This window comes from Amborella trichopoda, chromosome 13 (genome assembly GCF_054954075.1).
Source record: "Amborella trichopoda isolate Santa Cruz 75 chromosome 13, AtrichopodaSantaCruz75HAP2 v2.0, whole genome shotgun sequence".
Classification (NCBI taxonomy): Eukaryota; Viridiplantae; Streptophyta; class Magnoliopsida; order Amborellales; family Amborellaceae; genus Amborella; species Amborella trichopoda.
In genome coordinates, this window is record NC_142348.1 from 31,791,999 (window position 1) to 31,802,889 (window position 10,891).

Consider the following 10,891-nt stretch of genomic DNA (forward strand, 5'->3'; position numbering starts at 1 on the left):
GCGGATAAACTGAGTTGATAGATTTGTTGTGTTAATATATAAAGATAAAGATAAGCTAGAGATGGAGATGAAGGGTGCAGAATAAAGAGATTGCAGATGCATGATTATCCATAAGAGATTAGGGGTTATTAATATGAGAAAAAGGATAAAAACACGTCTCTTGATGGGAGAAGGGTTCGCACTTTTAGAGGGTTTGCATTAATTTCGAGAGGAGACTCTTAACTTGCATTCTTGAGAATATCGTGAGGAGTGGACTCACTTTGAGTATACTTATGTGAGAACTGAGAAGTGAGTGACAGACATAAAGCAAAAGAAGGGACAACCCCATATATGACTATTCCCTAAGAATGGCTAATATATAGAGAGAGAGAGAGAAAGAAGGTAATTTCCTGCAATCCACGAAAAGCCCATTCTCGAAGGAAGACTAGACTTGATGATTAGTATCCCTGGGTACAATCACATGTATATGGGCCAATATGCCTTTTGATATTATTCTCTCTATTGATATGTCTATATGTTCTCTCCCTTAGAAACGAATGTATAGGTTTCAAAGCCAGAATCAAGGGTATTTGGTTTATTTTTCTTTTCTTTGTTTTATGTAAACTGTAACAGATGATTAAACCTTTGGAATTGTTCTGTTTCCAGTATATGATATAAAAAACTTGTATCTCTAGAATATGGAATGCATTGGCAATTTTGGGCCCCAGTGTGATGTCCTCTGGGCAATTTTTTGGAGTCTAATGTTTGTTTAAACATCCTAATTAATCTAAGCATCGCATTTTTTTAGTGTCTAGGGTCTCATCAATCAAAATTATGTCATCTACGAACAACATGCACCACAGTACCTCATCCTATAGGTGCATAGTCAAGTCCTCTATAATTAAGACAAAGAGGTACGGGCTCAATGCTGACCCTCAATGTAAACCTATTATCACGGAAAACTCACTCGTCTCTCCACTAGTTGTTCGTACACTAGTTAGTGCTCTATTGTACATATGTCTCACCAAGTCGATGTAGTGTATAGAGACGCTTTTCTTTCCCAACACATGCCAAATCAAATCTCGAGGTACTCTATCATATGCTTCTTTAGATCAATACAGACCATGTAAAGGTCTTTTCCCTTTGCCCTAAAAGCTACATTATGGAAAGACATTTTAGTGCCCCAATATTAGGCTTTTAAAGATGTGAGATGATTAATTGATTTTTCATGAGCTGAGCTTACCTTCTTTAGGACTTTCAGTACAAGGAATCATCAAGAACTTCATCTTAGATCTCGGTCTAAGATCTCGAGTCTAAGATCTTGGTCTAAGATCTCGGTCTTAGATCTCGGTCTTAGATCTAATGTTTGTTTAGATCTCGAGTCTAATGTTTGTTTCATCTTAGAAGAATGAAAGCTATTGCCCCTAATGTTCAGAATCTCTTCCGACTTCCAATTTCGTTTCTCCACAACCAGCTCTTTGAAGTTCAGATGATTGGGATTTGTCATGCCTACTTGGTGAGATCTTCTTCCACAATATGTCGAACTAATGCCCCTGATTGATTTTGGATGTGACTTCCGATGTTGACTTGGATATTTTGGACATCTTGATTATCTTTGATTGGAAAACTTGGATGTCTCTTCAATAGAGGGACTTCAATCCGATGGTAACTTCGAATACTTTGTTTTGCTTGACTTTGACTTGCATGTCTTCTTGAACTTTGAAAAACTTTTTATTAGTACTAGCTTTGATAATTTTGTGGTTATCACTTCTTCTTTTTTCCATTTTCCCATCAGGCAAGGTTCCTTTCAGATGTTCAACCCGATGGAAATTTTTTTTTTTTTTTTTTTTTTTCAAGTGCCAGTTCTTCCAACTGACTTGGCATTTGAGATCTGATGATATTTTCTTCTTCAACCCTTGAGGATTCCTTATATTCCACTCGGAACCATGACCATTTTCCTATTCTCTAGGCAATAGGAGACCCTAGTTGTGGTTATCATCGGGTCACCCTCACAATTTGGTTGATATCCTACCCTTCCGTAACAATGGTTGATGAATTCATTTCTAACCCACTTTGGAATTATTCACTCGTACCATGGATGCTTTGTACACAAGATTGCTCTCAGTTTCCTAGTCTCATGGTTCATTACATAGTTTGCAGCGCTCCTTCAAGATTGTCCTTTTAAAAAGGGTACGTACCCAAAGGATGTGCTAGGCATATTTAAACCAAATTCTAATATTTTAATCAAAATTTTGTCCTGAAAGATTTAAATTACCGCAGTGGAGGGGTGTAAAAGGACTACGTGCATGAGGGATGCTTTATGATGAGCTCTTGCACTAACATGTGCGCAACGCCATGACCTAGTCGTGCATGTTGATACTTGGACCAATGATCCTAGAGACAAGGGACTAGAAGGAGATCTTCAATTCCATTGTATTCCTGCATCTTTTAAAAGACTATTTCATAAACTGTGCGGAATTGTGCTTGCTAACTTTAATGTCATAGGGCATGAACGCCTCATTTGGTTATTAAAGGTGTGATTGATCATCCTACTTACTTTCGATAGTTCTTTTTAGATAGAACGATTGTCTTTTAGCAATTAATTCCATGTCGGGCTCATCCTTGATGTTTGAGTCTGGATGGTATTCTTGAACAAGAAAAGAAATGTTATCTGACGGACTTAATGAAAGACACGGATTTGATGAGCGCATGACCTCATCTAGCATCTTTGTCTTTTGAAGTTCCATGGATGAGACTACCCCTGTCAATCAATTAGATGGAGTTACCCTTGCTGAGTTTCCATTAATGGCGCATAACAAAGTATGGTTAGATTGGCTCACCTTTAATGATTCATCTGCTAGGTTTAGAGACATTCTTTATCGATTCTCATTTACAAGGAATGAAACCCTAAAAGGGTTTATATACAAATACAAATTTAGTGTAGACCACATTATCCCTACACAAATATACAATGACAATAAAGGATAACTTAAAATTATGAAAATTATACATTTTATTCTTGTATATATATTATTACCTCCCTTCAAGCTGATACGAACATGAGTAAAGCATTAGCTTGTCCACTAGAAGATCATGGTGGCTTCGAGTAACAGATCTGGTGAAAATATCAGTCGTTTGAGCAGTAGAAGAAACATAAGGGAGAGATAATGTACCATCAAGATAGCGAGCACGAACATAATGACAATCTACATTAATATGCTTGGTTCGCTCATGAAAAACTGGATTAGATGCAATCTTAATGGCACTTTCATTATGTGCATATAAAGGTGTGGGATTTGAAATTGAGATACCAAACTCATTGAGAAGAGCAAGAACTCAAACTATCTCACTAACAACAGGGAACATAGCACGATACTTAGCTTCAGTGCTTGACTTGGAAACAGTGTCCTGTTTCTTAGTCTTCCATGATATTAATGATGACCCAAGGAACACACAATATCATATAGTAAAATGGCAAGTATCTGGATCATTTGTCCAAGCTGCATCTACATATGCACTAAGAATGTGGAGTGTTTGGATCATCTTAAGAGGATGTGGAGTCAAAGAATAATCCACGAATGGAAGTAGCTCAAACATAGCGTAAAATTCAAGCAACTACTAATAGATGTGGTCATCGAGGATCGGAAACAAATTGGCTCACAACATAGATAGCATATGCAATATATGGGTGAGTCATAGTGAGATAGATGACGGAGCGAGTTGGTGATACATCGTGGGCTCAAGAAGAGGATATCCAACATGTGCAGAAAGTTTAACACTGAGTTCCATTGGTGTATCAACAACCTTTGCATCATTCAATTGGGCACTGAAAACAAGATCAAGTGCATACTTATGTTGATGGATATAAATACCACATTTAGAGCGAGAGATCACAAGGCCAAGAAAATAAGGTACTTCCCCAAGATCCTTCATTTGAAATTCTTTTTGCAATCGTAGTTTCACATTCTTGATGGAAGTGAAATCATTGTCAGAGATAAGAATATCATCAACATATAATAAAATAACATAACTTCCATGCTTTGTGGTATGAATAAACATGGAGTGATCATGTTTATATTGAGTGAAGCCAGTTGCAAGAATAACAGACCGAAAACACTCAAACCACACACAGGGAGGTTGTTTGAGACCGTAAATTACTTTACGAAGTCGACAAACTAATGACTTATCTTGAGAAACAAACCCAGGTGGTTGACACATGTAAATTTCCTCTTGAAATTCGTCATTAAGGAATGCATTTTTTACATCCATTTACCATATGGGCCACTCACAAACAGATGCGAGTGCAATAAAAGTACGAATAGTTGTCATCTTAGTAACTAGAGCAAAAGTTTTTTCATAATCGATGCCATGCTCCTAGGCATAACTCTAAGCAACTAATCTGGCCTTGTACTGATCAAGAGTGTCTTCTGCTCGTAGATTGACTTTATAAACTCATTAACTACCAATGACATTCTTTTTTGAGGGCAATGAGACCAAATCCCAAGTGTGATTTGCCTCTGAAGCTCTAATTTCCTCATTCATAGTGATACACCAGCATTGGAGGTTAGATGCTTGAGAATAAGAGGATGGCTTATGAAACAATGGATTAGTAATGGTTGTAAGAGAACAAGTATGGGATGGACTAACCACTGGTAAGTTAAGACGATCAGGTGGAACGGGCTTTCTAAGTGACCGTCAAATGTGAGCAGGACTGATAAAAGGATCAACAACTGGATGTGATGCATGATCAACACTTGACAAAGATATCTCATCAGAGTTAGTTACTGAATGTGGTAATCCCTGATTTTCATAATAATGATAAGGAGGAATATCGAAACTAGGAAAAAAAGAAAACTCAGGTCCATGTGCGGTTAAATAAAGGTGTGGGCAATGCTGGTGGAAGGGTATGTACTCGAAAAATGTAACATAGCAGGATATTCTAATACGATTAACAGAAGGATCAAAACAACGATATCCTTTTTTATTTGTTGAATAACCTACAAACATGCATTTGACTGACTTATGTGAGAACTTATCACAGATAGAAGATCGTAAAAGCACAAAGCATGTGCACCCAAATACACGTAAATGTGAGTAATCAAAGGGTTTTTTAAAAATCTTTTAAAACAGTGACACATTTTGCAAATTTGATGTAAGAATAATATTAACAAGATAGACAGTAGTAGACATCGCTTCAGCCTAAATGTTCTTTGGGGAATGAGAGCTACTAGAAGAGAACGAGTGGTTTCAAGAATATGACGATGATTTCTTTCAGCAACTCCATTATGTTCCAGGGTATGAGGACATGAACGTTGATGAATAATGACATTTGTACGAAAATATGCTTGAAATTCATTAGATAGATACTCCCCCCCCCAAGAATCAGACCTAAAGACCTTAATGTTTTTCTCAAATTGAATTTTTATCATATTATAGAAGTCTTTAAAAACACTAAATACACTTGACTTGTGTTTGAGAAAATAAATCCAAGTATATTTAGAAAAATCATCTATAAATATCACATAATAAGAAAATTCATTAATTGAAGAAACAGGAGCAGGGCCCCAAACATCAGAGTGCACTAAAGAGAAATGATGGGTACTTTTATTATTATTATGAGGAAAAGGTTGAGCCAAGTGTTTTGCCAACTTGCAACTCTCACAAACAATATCCTTATCAAATTTTCTATGAGAGAAAACAGCAAGTAAAAGCCTAAAGTTTAAAAGAGAAATCATTTTTTGAGAATGTGGGTGTCCTAACTATAATGTCAAACATACCAAAGAGAATTTGATTGACTTATTTCATGAGGAGAAGGGGAAAAATGACAAACTTGCAGAGCATGTGAAACATGCGAAGGAGCTTCAATAAAACTAACTGTGAAAAGTTGACCTTGCTTAGTGCCTCTCCCAATCACTTTCCCTATTGCTAGATCCTACACCATTCAACTTTTATTAGAAAAAGAAACAACGCACTTGTTATCAATTAACTGGCCAACAAATATTAAATTCAAAGGAAAGTTGGGAATATGATGAACATCTTTCAATGCTAAAAAGTTACCAAATGGACCAATTACACTAGTATTACCAGGGTGGGTAACATGAAGTGGAGACTCATTAGCAGTAAAATAAATTATATTTTCACAATGGAGTTTTACCAAGGATAAATGTGAAAGTTGTCCTATCAAATGATTTGATGTTTCTGAATCTATGATCCAAGTGTTTGATAAAAGATGTGAGTTACCTGAAAACCCCATGTCAGCTAAAACCTGAGCAAGTGGTTGGAATATAGTTCAGTCAATAGAGTGAAGATCTGGCATGGATACAGGGGTAACAGATGTGGAGGCAAAGTGAGAGTTATTGGAAGTGGCATCCTCCATGCTAGTGGGACGAAGAATGGAGGTGATTGAAGCCCATTGAGTTTGACTAGGTATATGAGGCTTCCCACATGCCTGAGGACGTTTTTGACAATTATTTATTACATGTCCGAGCTTCTTATAATAATTACAAAAAAATGCACTTCTTGCACTGATCGGCCGCGTGGCCTCGTTATTTGCATATGTAACAATGCACTTGGACATAACTGGTATCTTTGTTAGGGAAATTAGACGTGGCTTAGGCGACATCAGTGACATATTATGATGTGGATTTGCAAACCCCAAGAGAGCTTAAGCAGTTTCCTCAACAATGAGATCTAAGAAGCAATCATCTAATGGTGGAGTGGAAGTACGATGAAGGATTGATGCTCTCATGCTTTCAAACTCTGATCGCAACCCCATAAGAAAAGTGAAATAAACAAGAACGATTTCGTGCTTTAGTAACAGCTTCAGTGGGTGGCTCTGTCTCCATCGAGTCCATCTCATTTCATATACCTGAAAGAATATTAAAATAATCTTGAATTGATGAGTCCCCTTGTTGTGTCTTCATGCTCTTCTGTTCAAAGGTATACAGGCAGTGTTTGCTTGAGAATAAATCTTCTGTAAATAATCTCACTTTGCTTTGGCACTAGGTTGATACGTGAGGTTGCGCCCAATTTTGGGTTCAACTGAGTTCATAATCCATGTCACAATAGAGTTATCTATGGCAAGCCAATCACTACGTCCATTTTTTTCTTTAGGTTGGGGAACAGCACCATCAATATAGCCCCATAACCCATGAGAAAACGTCTCATTTGGAAAGATCACAAGCACTAGTTCTTCTCATCAAAACGCACAAAAATAGTAGCACTCTTTGTATTGTTTTTGCACTCCATAGACGGTTTTTTTTTTTTTTTTGAGTTTTTAAGAGAGAGAGAGAAAGTTTGCTAATAGGATGGAAGACAGCTGCAAATTGCTAGGTTCAATGAAAGACTGTTATTGTGGGAGAGCACAACAGCTTGCAAAGCATTACAAAGAAACGTCAAATAAAAACTTGCAAGCTGATTAATTGTGTAGTTCAAAGAGATTACAAGGCAAATTTTGCAAGCAGCAATTGTTAAGATTTGCAAGGTAGAGCGTACGAGACAGACAAATTTTGCACCGAAATATTTTTTCTTATGGAGACGAGTTAATATGCTTGCAAAGGAATTGGAAGATATCAATACAAATTAACAGGCCGTGGATGATATCAATAAGCTTGCAAATGAAGTAGATAGAATTCAAAGCTTTAGAATAGATGAAGACAAAATGAGGGTTTCAAAGGAGAGATATAATAGGACCATGAAAATTTGCAAAGTTTGGAAAGTTTCAAATTTGCAAGGTTTGCAACCAAAATTTGGAAGGTTTCTAATTTACAATGAAAGTTTAGAGAGAGAATAAGAGAGGATCGAGGGTTTTGGGCCATCGGGCAAGAGGAACGAACCAAGTTCTGGCCCATAAACCACACGACACCGTTGCAACGTAAATTTGAGAGATCGATGATTGCTCCAATTATATATGATGAGGCAAAGTAAACAAAAGATGGAGATTAAGGTATCCATAGAGAAAATAAAATTTATTTGATTACTGACCTTCACAAAAAGGGTGATTTGTAAGCAGCAACAAGGAAGAGATGATCGGATCTTTGTTTTTCTGATACCTTGTTAGGTTTAGAGAAGATGAAGAGCTTAGGAACAGTCTAGAGAGAAACAACCTTGATCGATTCTCATTCACAAGGAATGAAACCCTAAAAGGGCTTACATACATATACAAATTTAGTGTAGACCACATTATCCCTACACAAATATACAATGACAATAAATAATAATTGAAAATTATGAAAATTATACATTTGATTTTTGTATCTACATTATTATCATCAACTATGGAGTCTTGACTCTCTTTGGCTGTTGCATCTTGATTTGGTGGTGCCCCAATCAGGTTATTAGGTGGAACTCGTATGGAGCCTTCATTTGTGGGGATTTGTGTTCCTTCCTATTGGCGATCTTGATCATTAGATGAGGCTGCCCCAATTAGTCATTCTTCATTTACCAGGACTTGTGTTTCTCATTGTTTCAGGGGAGTTTCCTCTAGTTCATTTGAAGGGACTGCCCCAAGTATTGGTGACCCTTGCATCTTGGTATGCTCTCTCTATCTTTGGGTGCTCTGGTTAATGGGGTTGTCTCGAACTTCATGACACACCTCAAGGTGTCTAATTTAACATCTAATGAACTTCATGACACACCTCAAAGTGTCTAATTTAACATCTAATGACTAGAAAGAATTATGCCTCCTTGTAAGAAAAATAAATGGTTCGAGGAAGTAGAGCGTACGACATTAACACAACATGCCTAGAAATTGGGGGGTTTCAATGGTAAGGAAATGAGGCAAGGCTAGAGTACCTATGGTTCGTGTGATTCGGGACCTTGCATGGTATGTTAAAGACACAAACAGTAAACATAATGATAAGAATATTTATTAGACGTCAAAGTCATAATAAATTGTGATGGTGGCCAACTATAGATGGTCCCTCCACACCAAATTTTACACTTAGGTCTACGGCCAAAACGAGGATTGTGGAACCTAAACCTTTCTCAAAATATCTTTGATGCATCCTAAAATCAATTTAAAACTTGGAAATTTTTTCAAACTACACCAATGATTTGAACTATTTAATATTTTACCCATATATTTTTATCTAATGTCAAATTTCTATGTTTTCTATTGATCAAATTTCAAATAGCCCATCAAATCACACATCAAAATAGGCTTTTCAATTTATCAACATACACTTAAGGTAAAATGTTAAATAGTTCGAATATTAGGCTTATATTGAAAATTTTCCCTTGAAAAAATGATTTGGAACTAATATTCCTGTGATTATTTTATTTATTAAAATAGATTGTCCAAATTCAGTCTTGGGATAAATTTCATTTGGTGCACCGTATCAGCTCCAAATCCATTCTTCTTTTCAAAAAACTGATGTTAACGTGGTATAACTATAATTTAAGAGTTTTGAGGGCCATTGAATCACCCAAAACTAAGTCTTTGACTACGTAACGAAATGAGCTACTTGGGCCCTTAGGACCACATGATACTTTTTTTCCATTATTTATTGTGCAATCGTTCAACTCATGTGTCTAAAATCTGAATACTACTAGAGTGCTATGTATGGAACTTGCCAAGGCCGTCTTAACGTTTACTTTTTTTTTCAACGGAAGTTATGGCCTTTTATTGATAATATGATGTAGCAGCATGGAGTTACAGAGTCAGAATTAAACCAGACGAAACAAGTAGAGATTGAAGGGAAATGCCAAACTTTGCAAGCCCGTCTGCTACATCATTGGCTTCTCTGTATGTAAACTCGCAAAGATGGAGGAGCACAAAGATCCTAAATGTTGACCCAAAAGGAATGTAAAGACCATAGAATCTGTTGCTCTTGACTGCCCCATTTAACGATATTCAAAGAGTCAACATCAGCAATAATGTCGCCCGAAAACCCCTTCCTAGTAATAATTTTAAGGCCTTGTAAAAGAGAACATTTCTGCATGATTAGCGGTAGTGTTATCATAGGGGGCGGAGTACGAAAAAAGAATCTGATCGGCATTATCTCGGAGCGTACCGCCAACTCCAACCAGGTTTGAGTTGCCAAAAGAACTCCCATCAAAGTTGAGTTTAAGCCAACCATCCGGAGGTCGCTTCCAGGTCTGAAGAGGACGACCAAGATAAGAGTAGAAGAAGGCAAGAATTTTTAGGTTTCCAAAAATATCAGACCGAATAACACCCCAACCATCTGTAGTGTTGGAAAACCAATTCCAAAGAGATTGTAAAATACGATCTTTCACCTCTTCAATATTAGCAAAGGCCCCATCAAAGGTCCTTTTGTTGCGTTCCTACCAGATTTGCCATATCAGAGCCCTTATAAAGATTTTCCATATGGTCACACCCTTCTTTGGTATTCCAAGAGTAGAGAGTTGATTAATGATGCTGATGAGATTTGTAGGTAACATAAAAAAGAGACCCATCATAGAGAAAGCCCAGTACCATAAAGATGCCGCAAAAGGCCAATGAAGCAAGATATGAGTGCTGGTTTCTTTCACTCTTGCACATCAAACAAATGTTAAGCAACATTTTACCTCTTTTGCACAGGTTATCAACGGTGAGGCATTTTCTTTGAAGGGAAACCCAAAGAAAAGCCTGAATTTTAACAGGAATGGGCCATTTCCATATCGTACCAAGGATAGAGTTATAATTGCGCACTCAGTCCATGAAGAAAAGATTGTAAGAAGATCTTACATAAAATACACCTTCACTCTCAATATCCCAAACTATGCCATCCTCGAAAGTGGGGGAGATATAAACATGTCTAAGAAGTTGTAGAAGATTTTGTTGCTACAAAAAGACTGAATCAAGAAGTCTGTTATAAATACAACTAATATCCCATACTATATTTGAGTCAGAGAGTGAATACAACTCAGAGATTTAAGCACCTACCAGGGTGGCTTTGGCAAATAGGTCTGG

The 10,891-nt window shown here is 36.9% G+C and overlaps 1 long non-coding RNA gene across 2 annotated transcripts; it reads right to left on the bottom strand.

Moving 5' to 3' along the window:
* Positions 1–5,560: 5,560 nt before the first annotated feature.
* LOC148779163 (uncharacterized) lies at positions 5,561–8,444 on the bottom strand. 2 transcript variants are annotated; one of them, XR_016046903.1, is made up of 2 exons: positions 7,963–8,444; positions 5,561–5,911 (listed from the first exon to the last, which is right to left on the bottom strand). It is a non-coding gene; the product is annotated as an uncharacterized LOC148779163 (long non-coding RNA). The 2 variants fall into 2 exon arrangements; XR_016046902.1 differs by having other exon boundaries at positions 5,561–6,847.
* Positions 8,445–10,891: the final 2,447 nt, after the last annotated feature.